The sequence below is a fragment of the Ambystoma mexicanum genome, chromosome 2p (genome assembly GCF_040938575.1).
Source record: "Ambystoma mexicanum isolate Mex_15411 chromosome 2p, UKY_AmexF1_1, whole genome shotgun sequence".
In the NCBI taxonomy this organism is placed as follows: Eukaryota; Metazoa; Chordata; class Amphibia; order Caudata; family Ambystomatidae; genus Ambystoma; species Ambystoma mexicanum.
This window is the reverse complement of record NC_090923.1, coordinates 1,002,095,663-1,002,118,834: the sequence shown is the minus strand read 5'-3', so window position 1 is coordinate 1,002,118,834 and position 23,172 is coordinate 1,002,095,663.

The following is a 23,172-nucleotide window of genomic DNA, read 5'->3' as shown; positions in this document are numbered from 1 at the left end:
ATACATAGGGAGTCATTATGAGTGCGGCAATAAGGGGTTAACGGTGCCGGTAAGGATGCCAGTGCCGTTAACCCCTTACCGCCACATTACGAGGTCCCTTAGCAGGTCCCGCTAAGGGCAGCTGATTTTACCAGCCGCCCTCAGCGGGAGCCGCTAAAGCACCAGGGAGCTGATAACGGCCCCGTCATTAGCTCCCTCCCCATTCCCATTGAGCCCTATGGAGGCTCAAATGGGAATGGGGATGGGTTCCCTGAGTGGGGACTTACCAGGTCCTCCAAGGTTGGAATGACCCGGTAAGTCCCCATTCAGGGAACCCGGACCCGAGTTTGGAGGCAGCCATGGCGCTAATAGCACCATGGCTACCTCCATACTCGTAATGACCCCCATAATGTAGTGCTGGGTGTGGGCAAGGGTGGACTTTTGTGTGCCTGGCCAAAGGTGTGCTTGGTGCGCCTCAGGATGTTTGTGGATGCTGAAATAGTGCATCCTTTTGCAGAAGTTTCTGGTGGAGGGGTTTTGGAAGCAAAAGGTCCGTGCACTGAGAGTGTTTAACAGTAAATATGGAGTTGTCTACAGAAATGATAGTGTGCAATGCAGAGGTTCATTATGTGGTTGGTGCATGCGTGTTTGAAAATTTCACAGCAGCCAATGGGGCAGTGTTGGAAAATGCCAGTGCCAAGGGAAGAAGAATTGGGTCTGCTTTACTGGGGCGTGGCCCTCGCTGTAGCTGGGAAAGTGCACGTGCCACATCCTGCCCTTCTGAGCATGGAGCCTTCGCAAATAGAACTTTGGGGATTCTCCAATGAGGTGTCGAGGGTGTGGTTCACAGGAAGGGGCGGTGACATATTTACCCAAACTTCAATGCAGTGAGGTTGGCAGAGGTGGACAGACACCTAGTGCTGATAGTGGGTGATACCTTTCTACACGATCTGCACAGGTATGCTGTGGAAAGAGGCTTTGATACTGACTTTCAGTTGGAAGGAGTGCAGGCTTTTTGGGGCACAGTGTATGAGTGGGGTTTCGGGTGCATGGATTTCCTTTGCACATGTGTGGCCTCTGTTGGTACTGTTAATGTGATGGTCGTGCATTTTAGAGCACTACATTTGGGGTACATGGTGTGCTCACATTTGCTCGCTCACCTAACGAAGTTGATGACAGCAAGTAGATGTTTCCCACTGCCAAGGTGATTTTCTCATCGATAACACCAAGAGGAGCATGAGACCATGCCGGTGTAATTTGTCCACAGCCAGAGGTCGAGAGATGTTGGATAAACAGAATCATGTGTGACTTTATGTGCAGTGCTGGGATGTTCTGCACCGACTATGAAAGTATTAATAACCAGCAAGATTTCCAGTGGTTCCAAGGAAATGGTATTTTTTTTACCTCCATTAGCAATGGTGTTTTGTTTGCCCCTCTGCACGAAGTGTTGCAGATAATCCTGTAGAAATGTAAGAGAAGCGTTCATCTTCAGTCGGGAAAAATTGAATGTCAGGAGGAGAAGCAAACAGACAGTCAGCAAAAGAGAGAACACACAAAAAAAATGTATGCACGCACGTACCTAACAAAAACACGTCAAACCCCACCTATAAATGTATGTATTTTTAGAGACAGTACTAAAGACACAATCCCGTACCCTGTTTTGCATCCCCACTCCCCCTCCCAGCACCGTAACTACACAGAATCCGCAGAACTTTGAGGATTCCACGTGCCACATCCGGCTCTTTTCAGGATGGCAGCTATGGCACTGGCACTGTGGAGGCTAAGCTATTGCGCAATGTGATTGCTGGTTGTGGTGTGCAAACAAACACTGTGGCAGAAGGTCTGTTTGTACAGAGAAATGCAGGAGACTATGGTGAAAGTGTACAAGGTAAGGGGCAGGCATCCTGTTTGTATGCATGCACTGCACGCACTTGCTCAATGTTGCTAACATACATTCCATGCTGCTTTTGTGGGATCACTTTTCTGACATTAGTAGTACATGCATTACAGTGGGAAGACCATTTTATGAAGTCTACAAGGTACATGGCAGGCATCCTGTTGTTATGAATGCAGTGTGTGCATCATATGATGTGATATGGCATTCTGTGGCATTTGTACGGCGCCTACAAACAAGTGTGTGAAGTCTGCGATGAGGAAAGGTAGGTGCAGCAGAGACCACACAGAGACATTGATCCCTGAGAGTGTGCAAGTGAATGGGAAGGGGGAGGGCAAAGTAGAGTACATGGGAACAACAAAAATAACAATACATGAAACTATGGCCAGTGCTGGCAAGTGGAAGGATAAGTATAGACATCAAGTGGTGGCTGGACTGTTAAGGTTGCAAAAAACAGTCCTCAAGTGCGGGGGTTGGCAGAAAGCAAGTGCAGGGGTGGAACTGCCGGGAGGGAGGTGGCCTGATTACAGGGCACAGATTACAGGGTGGGTAGGAAACCAGTGAACAATCATTTTTAGGCAGGAAGTGAGCAGGGGAGAGAAGGGGAAAAAGAAGAAGCACATGGAAAGGTTTTGAAGTGCTTCCAGACCCTAATATGGTTCTCCTCAAGTTCCAGGAAGGCAGAGAGCCTGTTCCAGAGGGAGGCCCCAGCAGAAGAAAGACATTTACCACCAACTTGTTGCGTGCAGAAGCAACTGACCATGAGGGAGTAGGAGGCAGATGAGGGAAGAGCTGGAGCAAGCAGATATATCGGAAGTGATAATGCAAGGTATTGAGGTCCCAGGGACCAGAAGGCCTTCCGCATAATGAACAGGGCTTTCATTTTATTCTTCGCAGCCACTGGGAGGTATTGCAGACATTTTATAGTCCAGCAGAGATACGATCCCTGGCGTTCAGGCCAAGGACAAGTTGCGCAGTCCTCTTATGGATGAGTTGCTGAGGGCACATAGTGGAAGCTGGCATATTTAAAAAGAGGCTGTGGCAATAGTGCAGCGTACAAAGAACCATAGCCGTGCACACAGTGACCTTTTGGGAACTGACTTTAGGTTGGTAACATACATTCAGTGGTGGCTTTGGTGCCAGCGTTTTACGATTTATGTAGGAGGTGGGTTAGTGAGGAACACATTTCGTAGCATTCTTGGAAGGAAAGAAGAGAGTTCCTGTTTTGCCAATACACTGTATGATATGGGTAAATAAAAACATTTCAAGCAAACACCATTAAATTGCCACTTCATGGTAGGATATGGGAGGAAAACCAGTATGCTTTTCAAACACGTAATGGGCGCTTAGAGGCAGATATCGTGCACAGAGGCACTTATAACAGAGTTGTAAACATACAACCAAAAGAAATGTCATAACTTTCTTTCGTGGTGATGGGTGCTCATGTGGATGAATGTGCATGCACAAATTGTGCAATGTTTCACTGAACTTTCCACTGGACGTGCTTTCCAATAACAGCACACTTGCAGGCTGATTTTGTAATGGTACATATGACATCTTGTGGAGAACTGACAGTGTTAGATGCTGACATCTTGGCTTGCATTGGTGGATGCGTGTGTGACTACAATACCCAGTAAGGGCGTGGTGAGAAGAGGATAGTGGAAAGGGAAGAAGGAGTGTTCGTGCTTTACGGGGGCGTGGCCCTCACAAAAACTTTGGGAAGGGCACATGCCACATTCTGCGCTTTTCACCATGCTGGCCAATGGAAATGGCACTGTGGGGATTATCCAATCAGGTACTGAGGGTGTGGGTCACAGGAAGGGGTGATAATACTGGTATTCATTACTCTGCACAGTGAGGCTGGCTGACATGGAGAAATACATTGTGTTGACTTTGGGTAATGCGTTTGCGATAGATCTGCACAACTATGCCCAGGAAAGAAACTTTCATGGCAATTTCGGTTTGGAAGCAGTGGACGCATTGTGGTGGGCTGTCGATGACCTCAGTTTAGCCGATGTGCATGCACTTTGCAGAGAAATGGACAGCTCCGCTACTGTGCATGTTGTCGTCATACACTGTGGCGGGTTGCAATTGGGTTACGTGTCTTGTTTACGTTTGCTCCGTCAACTCAATAGACTGATGAATGCAGTGACAAGGTTTTTTCCCACTGCCCAGGTGGTTTTGTCCACCATACCACCAACAACAGTATGGACCAATCATATTGGCTGTTACACCCAGCCAGAAGCTGGAAGGTGTCAGATTAACAGAAGCATGTCTAATTTTATGTCCGCTCGTGACATGTTTTTCTGCAACAATGTCATCATTTGTTCTACAAATGCAGAGTACTTACAAAGAAATGGCATTTCATTGTCGTCCATTGGTAATGCTGTTTTGTGCACTCATCTCCAAGATGCACTCAAAAGGTTTGTTTGAGATTCTGAGGACGAAAAGAAAACACACACTGTATGAAACAGAAAACAAGCTCTTTGTGAGGAAGCAGATAATAACAGCAACAAAAAAACCCCCACAACAGCTCTTTTCAGAGCCACCCCTATAAACGAAAGCCCTTACCCTGGTTGACATTTCCTCCCCCACGCACAGAGCACGAAAGCCTCATCCGGGGATTTTCAGGCCGGTGGCCATGGAACTGGGACTGTGGCGGCTGAGGGATTGCGCAACATTTCTGGTGTGTACGCAGGGGACTGTTATACAGAACTGCTAGTGTTACATGGCGAGCTCACGTGCCACAATCTGCGTTTCACAGCATGCTGGCCAATGGAAATGCGACTGTGGTAATTGTCCATCAGGTGGTCAGAGTGTGCAGCCATATTTTGTTTCATTACTCTGTGTAGTGAGGCTGGCAGAGATGGTGAGACGCACAGTTTTCATAGTGGGTGATCCCTTTGTGCTAGATCTGCTCCAGTACACCGTGGAAAGAGGCTTTAATGGCAATTTCAATTTGGAGGAAGTGGAGGCTTTGTGGTATGCTGGTGCTGTCTGTACTTTCGACCATTTGCTTGCAGAATGTCGACGAGAGGCCACTTTCGCTACTGTACATGTTGTGGTCGTGAAATATGGAGCATTTCTTTTGGGTTCTATAGCTTGTTTAAGTGTGTGTCGTCAACTCAAAAAGATGATGAAAGCAGTGAAGCACATTTTTTCAAAGGTGCTTTTCTCATGTATTACACCAAGTCCAGTATATAACTATTCCAATGAATGTTGTCCGCAGCTAGAGGTCAGAAGGCATCTAATCAACAGAAGCATGTGTAACTTCTTGCGTGCTGCTGGGATGTACTCCTGTGTGAATTACATCATTGGTTATTGATATGTGCACCTTCTCAATGGAAATGGCATTTTAGTTGTCACCCAGTGGCAATGCCATTTTGTTTTCCAATCTACAGGCTGCACTGAAGACGCTATTGTAAGAATGTGAGGCGAAGTACAATAAACAAAAACACTTATAAAAACCTATTGAAGCACCTTTAAAAAAAATATATAAAATGTCTTTTTTGAGAGCCACCACTACATACAACATCCCCTAACCTGGTTGACATTTATACCCCTACTCCCGCACCCGCATACTTGGAAAAGTCTGCAGACATCGTGACAGTTGCAGGGTTGCACGTGTGACATACGCCCCTTTTGCAAATGGCCACCATACATTTGGGCTTGTGGCAGACACAGGATTGGTCAATAAGGTGTCTGGGTGTGGAGTGCACGCACAGACTGTAGTACAAGGTATATTTGTCGAGCAAAATGCAGAGGGTGCGCTTATGGCTGTGTGTTGCAGGAGCTACAGCGTATGCCTGGTGGGGGAGTTCTAGATACATTACTTCACAGTGAATGGAAAACAGAGGCCGGTCAGAGCTCATTGTGGATTGTATCATGTGGATCTGTACGCATATGGAGTAGCTACAATGAAGTGATTGATATTGGTTTGTCTGTGTGAGACTTTGATTATGCACGATCATGACGATATTATTGTTGTTCATTGTGGAGGGAAAATTGCCCAACATGTAACACAAATTTCTGTGCCGTTTGCACTGAAGGAGGCACTTGGCCAGGTCCTGCATCTGTTTCCGATCTCCTGCATCATTTTTTATCCCATTACGCAAACACCCATGTCGGCGCGTTATTTTTCATTAGGTCCGGAAATGGAGAAAGCGCGGTACATTGTGAAGAAGTGTGTTTGTGCTTTTTATGACTTGTGCCAATGTCGTACTTTAAAATTGGGAATCTGACGTTTCACAGCACGAAGAGTTTTCCCCACAAATAGTGTTCCTCTTAAAATTACTGCATTTCCGTTTTCTGCACGGCCTACAGAAATTGCCTTGCTGCCCTTTTTGGAAGTATAAGAATAATGTTTCTGCTAGGTGTTGCGCACTTGCGCTGTTGAAAAAATACTGCAACACGTAAAACCATCTCTTTCAACAGCCACCCATTTCTACCCGTTTCGACTGAAGTTTTCCACAGTACCATGGTTCCTTCTATTTAGCACACAATCTGTGGAGGGTATACGATGTGCGGCGCCCTGCCTTCCTTCATTGCCACTTACATTGCTGCGCTCTGAAAGGAGCATTCTTTACTTACCGTTTTTTCATTTTACAGTTCATTATTATTTCTTTTGGTCTTGTAACACATGCCACCGAATGAACGAAAGGCAAGGGCCAGTACGGACAGGGATATCGTAGGGGACATGCACAGAGAGGGTAATGTTGGGTGGCCCTCACTTAAATAGCCGCCACTCATTGTCTTGCTCCCGGACGGAAGCTTCCCAAGCACTTTAATGTAGCCTTCTTCCGGAGAGTACCAGGTTGCAGTAGATGCACACTACAATGCTATTTGGCAGGTAAGGGTGATTAGCGCAGCATATGGTGTACAATGGTCTTTTAATGCTCCAGTGCCGTACCGGAGTGCCCCTGTTGTATAGCCCGCAGTCTATGTGGAGAATGCTGTATATGAAATAACGCTACTGCATTTTTGGCAGGGTAGTACCCTGCCAACTGGTGCCTCATGCTTGCAACGCTGTTCTCTTCACATGAGTTATGGACAGTTCATGGTTCGTCATTAGCCGTAGGACTAGCATGCACGGAGATGCATGAATTGTGAAATACAACAATGCTTACAACAAGGGGAAACGCAGCTTCAATACGTGCAGGAGGAAGATATCTATTAAGCGTGACCCATGCGGCTACAGTACTGTTCTAACCACCAGTGCCACCACCATTTGTGATGTCATCTTTGAGGTCATGGGTGTTAGTCCTTGCAGTGCACAGTGCACAGTGGTAGCACGATTTATGGTTGCGCACCTTACCATAACTGGCGAATTTCTGGTGTTTTTAAGTTTTACCTGTAATCATAACGTCCCTGTAGGAACGTCCCAATGAATTTCATAGGTTTTTTAATATATACTACAAAAAAAACTTTGTTGAGGGGATGTTATGGTTAAGTTGCCCTAACAAAAACCTGTACACTTCACTAAAAAAAAACTTCCCTCCTCCCCTCTATGTTTTTAGGTTTTAATTTGAAGCATAAAGGGGAGGAGGGAAGTTTTTTTGTACATGTTCAACAAAGTTTTTTTTGTAGTGAATTCCACTGGTTTTTGGGAGGGCAACTTAACCGTAATGTACCCGTAACAAGTTTTTTTTTTTTAGGGAATTGATTAGGTTTTTGGAAGGTGGAACTCAAGCATGAAATTGTGGCAATGAAGTTGGTGAGCAGAATATGCACTGTCATCATGTGATTTTGAGAGATATGTAGTATAAGCCATGTAATTGCCACAGATTTAACATAGAACATTCAGAACCCCCTCCCTATTGACTTTAGAAAGGGACGGACTGAGCGCTTGTTTGTGGATGGGGTCAGACAGGATCAACATGACCCAAAGAGGCAGGGGGTATCTGGAAATGTACTATTGTCTTACACAAAAAGTGGGAAACAGTGAAGAAGGGCAGAAAGATATTGTAAGTACTAATAAGTAAATATGGAAACCTGAAGGTGGGAAATGGAAATGACACATTTAATAACCATGTAGAATGAAGAGGATGGTACCAAAAAAAAAGAAAGGATGGCACCACTGTAATTACTTCACAGAAACTCGGCATCCTGGAAGGATAGTGGACGGATGCATTTGGACGAAGGGAAAAGAGTGCGTGCAGGTAATTTTTTTGAAGTGGGTATGCTTTTTTTTGGTATGTGGTGCAGAAATAATAATTTATTTCTGTTGTTTTGACTCAGAAATGGCTAGTACTTTGGAGTGGCTGGAGGAGTATTTCCCGCATGGGGAAATGTCTGAAGACAGTGACAACAATGGTACATATTGGTCTGCATATGGAGAATAGTGACCAGTATTCTATAGGCTTTTAACCTGAGGTGATTTGTTTTTAAACAGACCAGGAAAAAGAAGAGCAAAGGGCAACAGAAGAGGTAGAAGACAGAATAAAAAGGATACAGTCGAAAATAGATGTTTTGAATGAAAGTTTTCAAAGTTTACGGGAGTTTGTGGAGGACGTCGTGAGAGGGAAAGTTTGGTACCATTGCCCTTCCTGCACCTGCCCTGCTTCTCCATTCCCTAGTGACCCATCCCCAAACCTGCAACAGGAAAATAGACGTTTCGACGAAGTATCCATCCCTTCTTCCCCTCACAAATCTTCCCCTCAGAACCAGCCCGTGCTAAATCCAAATTGCCCCATATTTGTTTCAGTGTCCGCTTCCCATGCTGTTTCTTTAGAGTGATGTGTGTATGTGTGTGTATAGTAAATGGTTTTGTACGGTAGTTGTAGAGATAGAGTATGTGTTTACATTTTTTTTTTTAAAAGACGTAAAATGTTTGCGAACAGCGCGTCTGTTCGACCTATCCGCAAGCAATGGTGTGTGGGTGCTGTCTAATGCCAAGTAAGACGGATATGATGTGTGACTGCAACATCTTTTCACAAGGTGCGTACATAAACAGAAAGGGGTGTCCAAACGATATACTAACTCGGCGTACTGTTTGGGAACGAGATAATACATGGTCGTAGAACGCACAAGATGGATGGAATGGGTGTAAATGAGTAGAAAGGGAGTGTGTGAAGGGCAGTATAGTGGTTCGTATTGTGCGCAGTCAAAATGGTGACATCTGTAGAACAGGCACAGTGGGCAGCAAGGTTGTAGGCAAACAAAATGGAGTTGTCCTAAGGACACTGGAACTGTCCGTACAGTGAACATAGCATGCGAGCACATGCGTAGTGCAAACGAAAGGATTGCCAATATTGCGCCAGTTCCTAACTGACCGTCTCACTTGTGTCGCACTTTCAAGTACTTTGAGAACCCGATCACTGTCCATAGGACACTTGGGCGCATGCGTATGTGTGATTCTTTGCATTTGCTGTCCAGGGGACATTCATGAAGGGGGCGGATGTGTTGAGGATGTCATCTTGTGACCGCACCTACGCTGAGCGTGGGGACTAGTTTCCGCGATTTGTGTGCTTCCGCAACACTACAAAATTAACTTGTAGACGCAAGGCAAAGTATTGTGGAGTGAAAAATGTAATTTCACACATCCCAAACAGTAGGCCACCTCAGGAGATGAGGTGTAAAAGTGAGTGAACCACTTTCTAAGGATGAAGACGGTCACAAGGCACACCCCTGTACCCCTTCAAAAGGCCACACACACCCCCGGAGTGCATCTTCATTGTCCTTCTAGTTATAGCAGATAGAGGTGCGGTGCCTTTACTGTTGTAGTGACGAAAAGGAAACAAATTGCTATGGCTTCCATGGCTGCTGTTGGGTTATTAGCCTCTGTACCTCCCCCAAACCCGCCACCATCACCACCTTACAAAAGGCCTGCAGAACGATATTTGGGTGAGGATGTAGAGATTGAGGAAGAAGAGGAGGAAGAGAATGTAGTGGAGGAATTGCGCACTAGGAGCACTCGGCGGGAGTCGTGGGTGTGGTGGTTGTTTTCCGTTTATGGGAACGTACCAAAAGCATGTGCGAACCTGGTGAAGTGTAACCAGTGCGATGTGATGTTGAGTCGGGGGAGATGTGGAGCGTACAGTTGTGGTACGACAACCATGAAACGCCACCTCACTTCGTTCCACACTGCGGACATTCGCAAGGTGGTGCCATGTGAAGAGCCTAGTCGTTTGAGTTCCTCCACAGCGTCCTCGGAATCCAATCCTCCCACCACAAGAGACACTCCTGTGGGGGAGCGCCTCCCTCCAGCTGCATCACAAGCCATTCGCAATGCTGTGGACCCTTACCTTTCGAAGGTGACAGTAGTGTGTACGTATTGTGATGCAGTACTGTGCAGGGGGGAGAGTCTTTGAAGTCCTTTTGAGGCTGCAGTCAGCAAGCACCAGAAGATTTGCTCCTTACCTAAATAAAGATCACCCTTAAAATTTCTCTGCTCAGTTGCCCTTTCTTATCCCCGTGGCTGGTGTCCCTTCCTTACCCTCCTCTCGCCTCTTCTCCTAGTGTGTGGCGTGCTCTTAATCAATTAACATAAAAACAGCAAAAATGACAGAAAATGCTCTTTTCAGAGCCGCCTTTTTCAGTGTAACAATAGAACTATGAAGAGAAGGCTGTAGAGCCCGGCGGAGCTCAACAAATGTTTGTGGACAGTCGTAGAGGGCAAAAAGGGAGGGTGCAAATGGAGCAAACGCAATAAAGTGTACGTTGGGAGTAATTAGTGGCTCTGAAAAGAGCCTTTTGGTGGAGTGTTGTGTGGGTTGAAAAGCAGGGAATTGGGTGAAACGGATTGTCATATACGTTAGTGTGATTGCAAAAGAGGACGCATTGCATTTTGTATATTGTGAAGAAACATCTGATTGCCTGCATGTGTGAAGTGGACTCCATCTCTGCAGAAAAAGAAATTGCTACGAAACAAAATGTTTTCATTTGGGAAAGAGGACATACCAGCATCTCGTAAAAAGGCACAAACAGCCTTATTTACATTGCGTCTCGCTTTCTCCATTTGTGGACCAAATGCAGAAGAACGCAACCATATTTGTCTTTGGGCAATACGGGAAAACAGTATTTGACAATTTGGAAACATGTCCATGAGCTTCGCGAGTCCTTCCTTCATTGCAAATTGTAAAGAAATTCCAGATACATGGCTTAAACTGTTTCCTCCACAATGAATGATGAGTATGTCTGGAGGATGCTCTCTGTAAAGTAACACAAAGAGGCACCTAGTCCAGCCATCTCATGCCGCGCACGCCATGCCAGTGCACTTCTGCATGTGGAAATCCGAGATTTCTGGATAAACTGCAGCTTTCGGCATGCACCTTCAACCAGTGAATCCATGAGTCTCCCACAATCCAGACAATCTGGTTTCGAGCACGGAAAGCCATGGCGGTGTGGTGTCCTGTGAGGGAAAATACTGTTTTACCAAAGTACGTTGGGCTGAATACACCTACTGAACTTTGTGGACCAATCCCTAGCTCCGCTCATTCTCATTTACATGCGGCTCCACCCTTCAATCCCCGGTGGTGATATGTGCTGGCAGTTAATTACCGCCATGTTCGCGGACATGTAGAGGAGCAGAGCGTGACGACGGTACATTAAAGTACTAGTCCCCTTTTTCCCCTTTAAGGTAGGCTCTGAGAAGAGCCATTTCTGAAAAATTTTGGCCACATATCGTACAGACATGTGGTATTTTATGCATTATTTTTGTAGTTTTTGTCCTTGCTTTGCTCTGGCAAACATTACAGAACGTTCTCTAAAGCAAGCCTTATGTTCCAAAAGAACATCGCATTTCCCAAAGAGGATAGTGCAACACCATCTACTTCAAAGTAATGCGCATTGCTGGGAGCAATGTTATCGTGGCTACAAAACAACATACCAACTCGCAGCATGAATGCACGCATGCCGCGATTGATGATGCACCTCCCGATGCGTTGATCTGGACAGAAAACAGAAGTGTTGGTCCATTGTAGTCTGGGGAATAAAGCAGAAAAAATAACTTTGGATGTTGGGAAGATGGCCATGATTGCTTCAACCAACTGTGCCAAATCTGCCAACAAAGTACGAAAAGTCAGGTAACCCAAGTGGCAAGCACCGTAGTGCAAAATTACCACATGAGGAGTGGTCATTGTATGCATATCTCTGCAAACTCGCAGAATTGCCGCATCATTGGCATCAGTGTCAGCGCTCCAGACCACCTCTAGTCCGCGCACATCGAAATGGTGTGCCACATGCCGACTCTCGGCATAGTGTTGTAAGCCTTGCACAAAAATGTCTCCAAGCAGCAAAACCCTGACCCTCTGCACCTCTGCCATTTTCAGTGTGCACACCGTCTTTCGACACAAAAGACTTAATGTGAGCATCTGATTGGCTGATGGCTACAGTCGTGTTTCCATGCAGGATTAGCTTTAGAAACCCGTATGTGACACGCCCTACCAGCGGACAAGCGTTGCCTACGTGCGTCATGTAACTCTTTCCCAGTCCTTCCACCCTTTCTACAGTGGTACCAACGCAAGTCCATCATTGGACACAACTAAGCGGGTGCACAATCAGCCACCAATCACATTGAACCTCGCCAATTTTAACTCCGTCATCAACATTGCGCACTTCAAAATTACTGTTGATGATTCTTAATGGAAAGCGCATACCATTGCAAAGCACCTACTTCACAAACTACTGTGCAAGGATTGCAAATTTCTACGTAGAGCTCCATGCATGACCACATGCATCAGTATAGAGTACAGGTATCTTCATTCTAATCAGAGTACATGTGGAAGCCTTATAATTTAAAATAGACAAAATAATGCTTGTAAATTTCCATAGGAAGCACATAACAACGCTCCCCCTTGTAAAGTGCGAGATTGCCGATTTGCCATTAACAAATTGCACGACTGCTTAATTTCTTCTGCATAACCTGTACATACGTTGCAAGCATGCCTATTTAGGCATAGCTCTCAACCATTTTTGGGTGAAGTGCGGGTGAAATGAGCTGATTTTGTTTTTGGCGGGTGACACGGCCATTTGAATGAATGGCCGTGCAGGAGGCTTGGCGGGTGAGTTTTCCCTTTACTGTAACGCTCACCAGATTCCCGTAGAGGCGCCGGTCTTGACTAGGCGTATACCGTATCTTCAAAGGTGATGTGTAACACACGGCTGGCTCTTTGGGCTGGACCTCTGTGCACTGTAAGTCTGGCCCGAAGGGTAAGATGTCTGCAGATAGAAAATGTGGGATTAATGAACTGGGTTATTGAATGTCTCTCTCTTCTTCCCTTTCTCTTCTCCTGTAGAACCCCAAAGGTTAACGCTCTCACCTTAGGTAAGTGAACGCCGTGCTCTCCATCTGCCTCGAGGCAGGGTGCTGTAACCAGTTTCTTCACTGGATAAGGGGAGCAGGCCTCTTGACTTCAGAGGACTGCTGTCCGTCATTTACTGCACGAACGGTACGTTTCGAGTAATTCTAATGTCTTTAAAGTCTTTAGTAATGATGTCTCTTGTTTTGCAGGGTTCCGGCGATGGCGGATGGCGGGCTGAAGTGAGTTGAAGATGGAGCCCGTGTGATGAATAGAAGCGCCTGGAAGCACGTAAGTAAGCGCTTGTTGCCTGCTTCACGATGCGCTCTAACTGTCTTTTTATTTTGCAGGTACAAGTTTGGGGCGGCTGTAGGGTGCCGGAATACCCACTGGGTTAGATGTGGAAAGGAGTAATGGCACGTGAGTATTAAAGTTCCCCAATGTCTTTAAACGCACCTTGTTTTGTTTTTCAGGGAGGGAGGTGGCCTGATTACAGGGCACAGATTACAGGGTGGGTAGGAAACCAGTGAACAATCATTTTTAGGCAGGAAGTGAGCAGGGGAGAGAAAGGGAAAAAGAAGAAGCACATGGAAAGGTTTTGAAGTGCTTCCAGACCCTAATATGGTTCTCCTCAAGTTCCAGGAAGGCAGAGAGCCTGTTCCAGAGGGAGGCCCCAGCAGAAGAAAGACATTTACCACCAACTTGTTGCGTGCAGAAGCAACTGACCATGAGGGAGTAGGAGGCAGATGAGGGAAGAGCTGGAGCAAGCAGATATATCGGAAGTGATAATGCAAGGTATTGAGGTCCCAGGGACCAGAAGGCCTTCCGCATAATGAACAGGGCTTTCATTTTATTCTTCGCAGCCACTGGGAGGTATTGCAGACATTTTATAGTCCAGCAGAGATACGATCCCTGGCGTTCAGGCCAAGGACAAGTTGCGCAGTCCTCTTAAGGATGAGTTGCTGAGGGCACATAGTGGAAGCTGGCATATTTAAAAAGAGGCTGTGGCAATAGTGCAGCGTACAAAGAACCATAGCCGTGCACACAGTGACCTTTTGGGAACTGACTTTAGGTTGGTAACATACATTCAGTGGTGGCTTTGGTGCCAGCGTTTTACGATTTATGTAGGAGGTGGGTTAGTGAGGAACACATTTCGTAGCATTCTTGGAAGGAAAGAAGAGAGTTCCTGTTTTGCCAATACACTGTATGATATGGGTAAATAAAAACATTTCAAGCAAACACCATTAAATTGCCACTTCATGGTAGGATATGGGAGGAAAACCAGTATGCTTTTCAAACACGTAATGGGCGCTTAGAGGCAGATATCGTGCACAGAGGCACTTATAACAGAGTTGTAAACATACAACCAAAAGAAATGTCATAACTTTCTTTCGTGGTGATGGGTGCTCATGTGGATGAATGTGCATGCACAAATTGTGCAATGTTTCACTGAACTTTCCACTGGACGTGCTTTCCAATAACAGCACACTTGCAGGCTGATTTTGTAATGGTACATATGACATCTTGTGGAGAACTGACAGTGTTAGATGCTGACGTCTTGGCTTGCATTGGTGGATGCGTGTGTGACTACAATACCCAGTAAGGGCGTGGTGAGAAGAGGATAGTGGAAAGGGAAGAAGGAGTGTTCGTGCTTTACGGGGGCGTGGCCCTCACAAAAACTTTGGGAAGGGCACATGCCACATTCTGCGCTTTTCACCATGCTGGCCAATGGAAATGGCACTGTGGGGATTATCCAATCAGGTACTGAGGGTGTGGGTCACAGGAAGGGGTGATAATACTGGTATTCATTACTCTCCACAGTGAGGCTGGCTGACATGGAGAAATACATTGTGTTGACTTTGGGTAATGCGTTTGCGATAGATCTGCACAACTATGCCCAGGAAAGAAACTTTCATGGCAATTTCGGTTTGGAAGCAGTGGACGCATTGTGGTGGGCTGTCGATGACCTCAGTTTAGCCGATGTGCATGCACTTTGCAGAGAAATGGACAGCTCCGCTACTGTGCATGTTGTCGTCATGCACTGTGGCGGGTTGCAATTGGGTTACGTGTCTTGTTTACGTTTGCTCCGTCAACTCAATAGACTGATGAATGCAGTGACAAGGTTTTTTCCCACTGCCCAGGTGGTTTTGTCCACCATACCACCAACAACAGTATGGACCAATCATATTGGCTGTTACACCCAGCCAGAAGCTGGAAGGTGTCAGATTAACAGAAGCATGTCTAATTTTATGTCCGCTCGTGACATGTTTTTCTGCAACAATGTCATCATTTGTTCTGCAAATGCAGAGTACTTACAAAGAAATGGCATTTCATTGTCGTCCATTGGTAATGCTGTTTTGTGCACTCATCTCCAAGATGCACTCAAAAGGTTTGTTTGAGATTCTGAGGACGAAAAGAAAACACACACTGTATGAAACAGAAAACAAGCTCTTTGTGAGGAAGCAGATAATAACAGCAACAAAAAAACCCCCACAACAGCTCTTTTCAGAGCCACCCCTATAAACGAAAGCCCTTACCCTGGTTGACATTTCCTCCCCCACGCACAGAGCACGAAAGCCTCATCCGGGGATTTTCAGGCCGGTGGCCATGGAACTGGGACTGTGGCGGCTGAGGGATTGCGCAACATTTCTGGTGTGTACGCAGGGGACTGTTATACAGAACTGCTAGTGTTACATGGCGAGCTCACGTGCCACAATCTGCGTTTCACAGCATGCTGGCCAATGGAAATGCGACTGTGGTAATTGTCCATCAGGTGGTCAGAGTGTGCAGCCATATTTTGTTTCATTACTCTGTGTAGTGAGGCTGGCAGAGATGGCGAGACGCACAGTTTTCATAGTGGGTGATCCCTTTGTGCTAGATCTGCTCCAGTACACCGTGGAAAGAGGCTTTAATGGCAATTTCAATTTGGAGGAAGTGGAGGCTTTGTGGTATGCTGGTGCTGTCTGTACTTTCGACCATTTGCTTGCAGAATGTCGACGAGAGGCCACTTTCGCTACTGTACATGTTGTGGTTGTGAAATATGGAGCATTTCTTTTGGGTTCTATAGCTTGTTTAAGTGTGTGTCGTCAACTCAAAAAGATGATGAAAGCAGTGAAGCACATTTTTTCAAAGGTGCTTTTCTCATGTATTACACCAAGTCCAGTATATAACTATTCCAATGAATGTTGTCGGCAGCTAGAGGTCAGAAGGCATCTAATCAACAGAAGCATGTGTAACTTCTTGCGTGCTGCTGGGATGTACTCCTGTGTGAATTACATCATTGGTTATTGATATGTGCACCTTCTCAATGGAAATGGCATTTTAGTTGTCACCCAGTGGCAATGCCATTTTGTTTTCCAATCTACAGGCTGCACTGAAGACGCTATTGTAAGAATGTGAGGCGAAGTACAATAAACAAAAACACTTATGAAAACCTATTGAAGCACCTTTAAAAAAAATATATAAAATGTCTTTTTTGAGAGCCACCACTACAAACAACATCCCCTAACCTGGTTGACATTTATACCCCTACTCCCGCACCCGCATACTTGGAAAAGTCTGCAGACATCGTGACAGTTGCAGGGTTGCACGTGTGACATACGCCCCTTTTGCAAATGGCCACCATACATTTGGGCTTGTGGCAGACACAGGATTGGTCAATAAGGTGTCTGGGTGTGGAGTGCACGCACAGACTGTAGTACAAGGTATATTTGTCGAGCAAAATGCAGAGGGTGCGCTTATGGCTGTGTGTTGCAGGAGCTACAGCGTATGCCTGGTGGGGGAGTTCTAGATACATTACTTCACAGTGAATGGAAAACAGAGGCCGGTCAGAGCTCATTGTGGATTGTATCATGTGGATCTGTACGCATATGGAGTAGCTACAATGAAGTGATTGATATTGGTTTGTCTGTGTGAGACTTTGATTATGCACGATCATGACGATATTATTGTTGTTCATTGTGGAGGGAAAATTGCCCAACATGTAACACAAATTTCTGTGCCGTTTGCACTGAAGGAGGCACTTGGCCAGGTCCTGCATCTGTTTCCGATCTCCTGCATCATTTTTTATCCCATTACGCAAACACCCATGTCGGCGCGTTATTTTTCATTAGGTCCGGAAATGGAGAAAGCGCGGTACATTGTGAAGAAGTGTATTTGTGCCTTTTTATGACTTGTGCCAATGTCGTACTTTAAAATTGGGAATCTGACGTTTCACAGCACGAAGAGTTTTCCCCACAAATAGTGTTCCTCTTAAAATTACTGCATTTCCGTTTTCTGCACGGCCTACAGAAATTGCCTTGCTGCCCTTTTTGGAAGTATAAGAATAATGTTTCTGCTAGGTGTTGCGCACTTGCGCTGTTGAAAAAATACTGCAACACGTAAAACCATCTCTTTCAACAGCCACCCATTTCTACCCGTTTCGACTGAAGTTTTCCACAGTACCATGGTTCCTTCTATTTAGCACACAATCTGTGGAGGGTATACGATGTGCGGCGCCCTGCCTTCCTTCATTGCCACTTACATTGCTGCGCTCTGAAAGGAGCATTCTTTACTTACCGTTTTTTCATTTTACAGTTCATTATTATTTCTTTTGGTCTTGTAACAAATGCCACCGAATGAACGAAAGGCAAGGGCCAGTACGGACAGGGATATCGTAGGGGACATGCACAGAGAGGGTAATGTTGGGTGGCCCTCACTTAAATAGCCGCCACTCATTGTCTTGCTCCCGGACGGAAGCTTCCCAAGCACTTTAATGTAGCCTTCCTCCGGAGAGTACCAGGTTGCAGTAGATGCACACTACAATGCTATTTGGCAGGTAAGGGTGATTAGCGCAGCATATGGTGTACAATGGTCTTTTAATGCTCCAGTGCCGTACCGGAGTGCCCCTGTTGTATAGCCCGCAGTCTATGTGGAGAATGCTGTATATGAAATAACGCTACTGCATTTTTGGCAGGGTAGTACCCTGCCAACTGGTGCCTCATGCTTGCAACGCTGTTCTCTTCACATGAGTTATGGACAGTTCATGGTTCGTCATTAGCCGTAGGACTAGCATGCACGGAGATGCATGAATTGTGAAATACAACAATGCTTACAACAAGGGGAAACGCAGCTTCAATACGTGCAGGAGGAAGATATCTATTAAGCGTGACCCATGCGGCTACAGTACTGTTATAACCACCAGTGCCACCACCATTTGTGATGTCATCTTTGAGGTCATGGGTGTTAGTCCTTGCAGTGCACAGTGCACAGTGGTAGCACGATTTATGGTTGCGCACCTTACCATAACTGGCGAATTTCTGGTGTTTTTAAGTTTTACCTGTAATCATAACGTCCCTGTAGGAACGTCCCAATGAATTTCATAGGTTTTTTAGTATATACTACAAAAAAAACTTTGTTGAGGGGACGTTATGGTTAAGTTGCCCTAACAAAAACCTGTACACTTCACTAAAAAAAAACTTCCCTCCTCCCCTCTATGTTTTTAGGTTTTAATTTGAAGCATAAAGGGGAGGAGGGAAGTTTTTTTGTACATGTTCAACAAAGTTTTTTTTGTAGTGAATTCCACTGGTTTTTGGGAGGGCAACTTAACCGTAATGTACCCGTAACAAGTTTTTTTTTTTTAGGGAATTGATTAGGTTTTTGGAAGGTGGAACTCAAGCATGAAATTGTGGCAATGAAGTTGGTGAGCAGAATATGCACTGTCATCATGTGATTTTGAGAGATATGTAGTATAAGCCATGTAATTGCCACAGATTTAACATAGAACATTCAGAACCCCCTCCCTATTGACTTTAGAAAGGGACGGACTGAGCGCTTGTTTGTGGATGGGGTCAGACAGGATCAACATGACCCAAAGAGGCAGGGGGTATCTGGAAATGTACTATTGTCTTACACAAAAAGTGGGAAACAGTGAAGAAGGGCAGAAAGATATTGTAAGTACTAATAAGTAAATATGGAAACCTGAAGGTGGGAAATGGAAATGACACATTTAATAACCATGTAGAATGAAGAGGATGGTACCAAAAAAAAAAAGAAAGGATGGCACCACTGTAATTACTTCACAGAAACTCGGCATCCTGGAAGGATAGTGGACGGACGCATTTGGACGAAGGGAAAAAAGTGCGTGCAGGTAATTTTTTTGAAGTGGGTATGCTTTTTTTTGGTATGTGGTGCAGAAATAATAATTTATTTCTGTTGTTTTGACTCAGAAATGGCTAGTACTTTGGAGTGGCTGGAGGAGTATTTCCCGCATGGGGAAATGTCTGAAGACAGTGACAACAATGGTACATATTGGTCTGCATATGGAGAATAGTGACCAGTATTCTATAGGCTTTTAACCTGAGGTGATTTGTTTTTAAACAGACCAGGAAAAAGAAGAGCAAAGGGCAACAGAAGAGGTAGAAGACAGAATAAAAAGGATACAGTCGAAAATAGATGTTTTGAATGAAAATTTTCAAAGTTTACGGGAGTTTGTGGAGGACGTCGTGAGAGGGAAAGTTTGGTACCATTGCCCTTCCTGCACCTGCCCTGCTTCTCCATTCCCTAGTGACCCATCCCCAAACCTGCAACAGGAAAATAGACGTTTCGACGAAGTATCCATCCCTTCTTCCCCTCACAAATCTTCCCCTCAGAACCAGCCCGTGCTAAATCCAAATTGCCCCATATTTGTTTCAGTGTCCGCTTCCCATGCTGTTTCTTTAGAGTGATGTGTGTATGTGTGTGTATAGTAAATGGTTTTGTACGGTAGTTGTAGAGATAGAGTATGTGTTTACATTTTTTTTTTTAAAAGACGTAAAATGTTTGCGAACAGCGCGTCTGTTCGACCTATCCGCAAGCAATGGTGTGTGGGTGCTGTCTAATGCCAAGTAAGACGGATGTGATGTGTGACTGCAACATCTTTTCACAAGGTGCGTACATAAACAGAAAGGGGTGTCCAAACGATATACTAACTCGGCGTACTGTTTGGGAACGAGATAATACATGGTCGTAGAACGCACAAGATGGATGGAATGGGTGTAAATGAGTAGAAAGGGAGTGTGTGAAGGACAGTATAGTGGTTCGTATTGTGCGCAGTCAAAATGGTGACATCTGTAGAACAGGCACAGTGGGCAGCAAGGTTGTAGGCAAACAAAATGGAGTTGTCCTAAGGACACTGGAACTGTCCGTACAGTGAACATAGCATGCGAGCACATGCGTAGTGCAAACGAAAGGATTGCCAATATTGCGCCAGTTCCTAACTGACCGTCTCACTTGTGTCGCACTTTCAAGTACTTTGAGAACCCGATCACTGTCCATAGGACACTTGGGCGCATGCCTATGTGTGATTCTTTGCATTTGCTGTCCAGGGGACATTCATGAAGGGGGCGGATGTGTTGAGGATGTCATCTTGTGACCGCACCTACGCTGAGCGTGGGGACTAGTTTCCGCGATTTGTGTGCTTCCGCAACACTACAAAATTAACTTGTAGACGCAAGGCAAAGTATTGTGGAGTGAAAAATGTAATTTCACACATCCCAAACAGTAGGCCACCTCAGGAGATGAGGTGTAAAAGTGAGTGAACCACTTTCTAAGGATGAAGACGGTCACAAGGCACACCCCTGTACCCCTTCAAAAGGCCACACACACCCCCGGAGTGCATCTTCATTGTCCTTCTAGTTATAGCAGATAGAGGTGCGGTGCCTTTACTGTTGTAGTGACGAAAAGGAAACAAATTGCTATGGCTTCCATGGCTGCTGTTGGGTTATTAGCCTCTGTACTTCCCCCAAACCCGCCACCATCACCACCTTACAAAAGGCCTGCAGAAAGATATTTGGGTGAGGATGTAGAGATTGAGGAAGAAGAGGAGGAAGAGAATGTAGTGGAGGAATTGCGCACTAGGAGCACTTGGCAGGAGTCGTGGGTGTGGTGGTTGTTTTCCGTTTATGGGAACGTACCAAAAGCATGTGCGAACCTGGTGAAGTGTAACCAGTGCGATGTGATGTTGAGTCGGGGGAGATGTGGAGCGTACAGTTGTGGTACGACAACCATGAAACGCCACCTCACTTCGTTCCACACTGCGGACATTCGCAAGGTGGTGCCATGTGAAGAGCCTAGTCGTTTGAGTTCCTCCACAGCGTCCTCGGAATCCAATCCTCCCACCACAAGAGACACTCCTGTGGGGGAGCGCCTCCCTCCAGCTGCATCACAAGCCATCGCAATGCTGTGGACCCTTACCTTTCGAAGGTGACAGTAGTGTGTACGTATTGTGATGCAGTACTGTGCAGGGGGGAGAGTCTTCGAAGTCCTTTTGAGGCTGCAGTCAGCAAGCACCAGAAGATTTGCTCCTTACCTAAATAAAGATCACCCTTAAAATTTCTCTGCTCAGTTGCCCTTTCTTATCCCCGTGGCTGGTGTCCCTTCCTTACCCTCCTCTCGCCTCTTCTCCTAGTGTGTGGTGTGCTCTTAATCAATTAACATAAAAACAGCAAAAATGACAGAAAATGCTCTTTTCAGAGCCGCCTTTTTCAGTGTAACAATAGAACTATGAAGAGAAGGCTGTAGAGCCCGGCGGAGCTCAACAAATGTTCGTGGACAGTCGTAGAGGGCAAAAAGGGAGGGTGCAAATGGAGCAAACGCAATAAAGTGTACGTTGGGAGTAATTAGTGGCTCTGAAAAGAGCCTTTTGGTGGAGTGTTGTGTGGGTTGAAAAGCAGTGGATTGGGTGAAACGGATTGTCATATACGTTAGTGTGATTGCAAAAGAGGACGCATTGCATTTTGTATATTGTGAAGAAACATCTGATTGCCTGCATGTGTGAAGTGGACTCCATCTCTGCAGAAAAAGAAATTGCTACGAAACAAAATGTTTTCATTGTGGAAAGAGGACATACCAGCATCTCGTAAAAAGGCACAAACAGCCTTATTTACATTGCGTCTCGCTTTCTCCATTTGTGGACCAAATGCAGAAGAACGCAACCATATTTGTCTTTGGGCAATACGGGAAAACAGTATTTGACAATTTGGAAACATGTCCATGAGCTTCGCGAGTCCTTCCTTCATTGCAAATTGTAAAGAAATTCCAGATACATGGCTTAAACTGTTTCCTCCACAATGAATGATGAGTATGTCTGGAGGATGCTCTCTGTAAAGTAACACAAAGAGGTACCTAGTCCAGCCATCTCATGCCGCGCACGCCATGCCAGTGCACTTCTGCATGTGGAAATCCGAGATTTCTGGATAAACTGCAGCTTTCGGCATGCACCTTCAACCAGTGAATCCATGAGTCTCCCACAATCCAGACAATCTGGTTTCGAGCACGGAAAGCCATGGCGGTGTGGTGTCCTGTGAGGGAAAATACTGTTTTACCAAAGTACGTTGGGCTGAATACACCTACTGAACTTTGTGGACCAATCCCTAGCTCCGCTCATTCTCATTTACATGCGGCTCCACCCTTCAATCCCCGGTGGTGATATGTGCTGGCAGTTAATTACCGCCATGTTCGCGGACATGTAGAGGAGCAGAGCGTGACGACGGTACATTAAAGTACTAGTCCCCTTTTTCCCCTTTAAGGTAGGCTCTGAGAAGAGCCATTTCTGAAACATTTTGGCCACATATCGTACAGACATGTGGTATTTTATGCATTATTTTTGTAGTTTTTGTCCTTGCTTTGCTCTGGCAAACATTACAGAACGTTCTCTAAAGCAAGCCTTATGTTCCAAAAGAACATCGCATTTCCCAAAGAGGATAGTGCAACACCATCTACTTCAAAGTAATGCGCATTGCTGGGAGCAATGTTATCGTGGCTACAAAACAACATACCAACTCGCAGCATGAATGCACGCATGCCGCGATTGATGATGCACCTCCCGATGCGTTGATCTGGACAGAAAACAGAAGTGTTGGTCCATTGTAGTCTGGGGAATAAAGCAGAAAAAATAACTTTGGATGTTGGGAAGATGGCCATGATTGCTTCAACCAACTGTGCCAAATCTGGCAACAAAGTACGAAAAGTCAGGTAACCCAAGTGGCAAGCACCGTAGTGCAAAATTACCACATGAGGAGTGGTCATTGTATGCATATCTCTGCA